A 4,294-nucleotide genomic window follows, 5' to 3' on the forward strand; every position below is an offset into this window, starting at 1 on the left:
TTTACTTTTATCTTGATACTACACTGTTGAGACAATTTTTTATAGTCAAAGCAAGCCCAAAACTATCCTTTATTATTGCTTTCGCAGATATCCACTCAATACCAACTCGACTTCATACTAAAGCATTGCAATGTGAGCAGTGTCATTACGTATTTTAATCGTAAATTTAGGCAACTGCTGCCAATATCCCTCCACTAGTCCCATCAGAACAATTAATGTCATCAGGGTCACCCTCTATACTGGCACATACATTTTTCAAAGTTTACGTGATGAAACTTAAATGAAACTTAAATAACGCATGTGCCAACAATACAATACGACGGCCGATTGCCGCAGTGGGCAGCGACACTGCTTTCTGAGTCCAAGGCCGTGGGTTCGATTCCCACAACTGGTAAATTTTTCTGTGATGAACATGAATGTTTTTCAGTGTCTGGGCGTTTATCTCTATATTCCAAGTCTTTATGTATATTATTCATAAATATATTCATCTGTCATCTTAGTACCCATAATTCAAGCTAAGCTTACTTTGGGGCTAGATGGCGATGTGTGTATTGTCGTAGTGTATATATACTGAAATTTATTGAATAAATAAATAATTAATAAATATATTTATTTATTTATTTATTCAATAAATTTGAGTCAAGTCAATGTTGAGCGGATATGGTTTGCGAAGGCTATAGGTGTGTGTAGTAGACGACCCGGTGAACTTTGTGCCACCTAAAAAACACCATCTATTGGAACTAATACTAAATGGCCGGTCCCACACAAAATGACTCAACGGGGTTGATTGCATCGCATTGAATTAAGAACATACAGAATCCTCATTCAGCCATTATTCTTTGCAGTGCGTTGTGTCCAAAAACAGTGAAAACGCCCCGCGTTCGTCTCACTATACAACCGCAGAATATTGCTAGCTCACTAACTTTTTCCCATTTTATGTTAAACGTTTAAAACAAATAGAGGTAAAAATATTACTGTCAACTGCTGAATGAGACTAGCCGTTTGTTCGAGAAACACTGCTAAAGTGGAATGGTTTTTGATGCTTCAATATAAGTCGTATACACGGTTTCTGTACGTTCTTAATTCAGTTTGTATCGTAAAAAAATCGGTTAACTAAATTGACTGGTCTTATAGTAGCGCTGTCCTTTTCACAATGTTTACCGTGGATAAGCATGACACTATTTTAAAATATTAATTTAGCTCAGTTGACGCAGAGTTTGCGCACAACATTGGTGTTGATTCTATGTACGTACACAAACCTCTAAAGCTAAACTTAAAGTAGTGCCATTCTTTTTACTGTTTTCTACAGGGACAAGGTAAGCGCTATTCTTTAAAAAATGGTATTCAAAGTTGTTTGTGTATGTATACAATATTACAAGAAACTTTTCTTGAACTTTGCCATATTTATTATATTTTGTAAATAAACCTTATCAAATTTGTAGCATTAAGTTAAGTTTTCATCTTCGAATAAGCGCTAGCCTACTAGGTCGGTGTTCTGACACTCCAGACCATTTTCCTTCACCTTTCTCGAAGCTAAGCTTGGGGCTGTCAAGGAAATACATCATGAGCGCCAATTTTGGGGCTTGTAGTGCTGATTTCGTTGAACATAATATATCTCTAGTAGGCACTTTGCACTTTTGAAACGTCAAGTCAGTCGGTTTGTAGTGACTATCACTGGTTCGGAAGACAGATTCTACCGAGAAGATCCGGCAAGGAAACTCAGCAGATTTCCCTTTTTCAACGACATTTTACAGTTTTATTTTATACTGTGCTTAGTTTAGCTTCAGGAAAGGCGATTGTCTATGTCTATCTTGACTATGACTATGTTGTTGATCTATTATGTAACTGTGATATTCGTAGTCCGTAAAACATGGTCGTGCAATGGGCACAAATACAAAACAGCGAATTGACGTCATCATTCCCTTAGTTGTGATATTTTAGTAATTTTGTCAGTTGTAAATTCCGAAATTTTTTAGGAGTTATCTAAGTATTTCCAAGTTAGTCTTGTTTCTCACGTTGAACCAAAAACAACTGGAAACCGTATTTGTGGGAACTCAAAATAATTGAATAGTCAGTATATAGTTCTTGTTTTGTGAATCTAGCAAAACTAATTGAACAGTAGCAGATCACCTTTTTTAATATATTGTTCACGATTGTAGATATTCTTCTTGCTTTGATTTTTCTGTGATATTTAATTTAGTATCTAGTCACTAGTTATATTATTTTAGTTAATTAAATCAATTTTGAAATTGTATATTTTAAATATTGGGTTGATATTTTTTTATCGTACCTAGTTATAAAAATGTTACATTTAAAATAGATTCGTAGGATTAGTAGGATATAATTTACTTATGTGATATTTTTCTATTAACTACGAAATACCATTATCTTGATAGATTGTATGATGAAATGTGGAATATAAATTGTGTGTGTGAATAAATGAGAATTACATTGATATAGAACGTATTATTTGTGTTTGGTTTCTATCAGAAACTTTTTTAAATAAAAAATTTTATCTACTTAATTATGAAATTTTCGTGTTTAGGTACAATGACAATTTGGTGCAATTTGTTTTGATGTTAAGACTATTTTCAATGCTAGCTTAGCTTAAGTTACATAAGCGAAAAAAGTTACGTAAGCGTGTTCATTGCTAATGGAACTAATTGATTTCGGAGAATTACCTTTATGGAGGATCTTAATAGTAACATAGTTATAATTGTTACCTCCAAATCGATGTTGAATAGCGTGAATTAAAATCACTTAGTTCTTTTTTAAATAAATGACGTAACACATTAACCTAAATTCATTATACGAGGTACCTACAGTCAATTAATTTTAAACATTAGTGATATATGTAAATGGAGAATCTCTAAAAATCGAGACCTCCACAGTTTTTTATTGGAAATGACATTGTAAAATAAGCGCCAGTGGGGTGCCCATATAGATACACTAGCGGGTAAACTAAGCTAACTAACTGTTTGTGCAGTCAGGAAATTTAGACAGATTACTAACGTTGAAATGGCTCGTTTACTTTGCATACTTTCCTAGTGTGATGTCCTATGAGATCTTGTTATGGGGCAGAGCAGCTGATATCGAAAATATATTTATATTGCAGACAAGACTTGTACGATCAATATATATCTAAACTTAAATCACGCGAATCTCTCTGTGAGAAGTTTAAAGAAATAGGTATACTTACTGTAGCTTTACATTATATTTATAATAATAAAGTATTTGTAAGACAACATATTAGTCGATATAAACAAAAAGTGGATATGAACAGTCGACTTATAAGAAATGGTCATAAATAAGTGTCATCTGCATATCGTCTGCGAAAGGTACAGAATTCATTTGTGGGACTCTTCACTTAATCCCACGCTAAGAATAATAACGCACGGTAAGAATACGCTTTTACAATATTATTTCTAAGGTAATTTTGGGCCTACCAATGTATACGTTTAAAGAATATGATAAATACATTTATTACAGCTAGGTATACAATTGATACAATTGATGATTTTTTTAATGACAAGGTTGCTTGGAAGCTTCCGGCTCCGTTTTCATGTCTCACAAGATAGATAAATTGATGTAGAAATGAAAAAAGGAAAACATTTGCTGTTAAAAAAGAGCAACTACTTAGTTTCTTGCCGGCTTCTTCTCGGTAGAATCTGCTTTCCGAACCGGTGGTAGAATCACTACAAACAGACCGACTTGACGACTCGAGTATTAGGCCTAGGTACTTGAAATAAATGTTTTTTTTTATTTATCAGAAAACAATAGGTAGGTACTATATCGTGGTTCACACTAGTAAGGTGTGGAAGGTCAATGATGTAAATCAGGAAGAGAAGGATCACATTATAGGCCCCTGAGGGATTCCTAATATCACAAATGACCCGTTAGATCGTTTTCCATTCACTCAACTTCTTGAATTCTATCGTTCAGATAGGAATTCTTCATCTAGACCTAGCTACTTTCTTGTAGTTTTCTGTCGGCTTGGGAAATAAATAAGAATAAATTAATGCTGCTTAATTTTTTAATTTTTTTTTTTGAAAAATAACACATATGAAATATAAAAAATTATGGGCTACACTATGCGCTGAGCTTATTAAAAGTATTTTTTCCAAAAGCCTGCAGAAATAAAACGAAAAATTCAAAAATGGGAAAATGTTTACCCCAGATAATGAACGGTAATAGCTACCGGGCTATTACCGTTCATTATCTGTATCTGAGGAAATAGCAAAACAGCTGACGGATTCTAACTTTTACAACAGTTGCTAAGTGGTGGCCACGCTGT

Source organism: Pararge aegeria, chromosome Z (genome assembly GCF_905163445.1).
Source record: "Pararge aegeria chromosome Z, ilParAegt1.1, whole genome shotgun sequence".
Classification (NCBI taxonomy): domain Eukaryota; kingdom Metazoa; phylum Arthropoda; class Insecta; order Lepidoptera; family Nymphalidae; genus Pararge; species Pararge aegeria.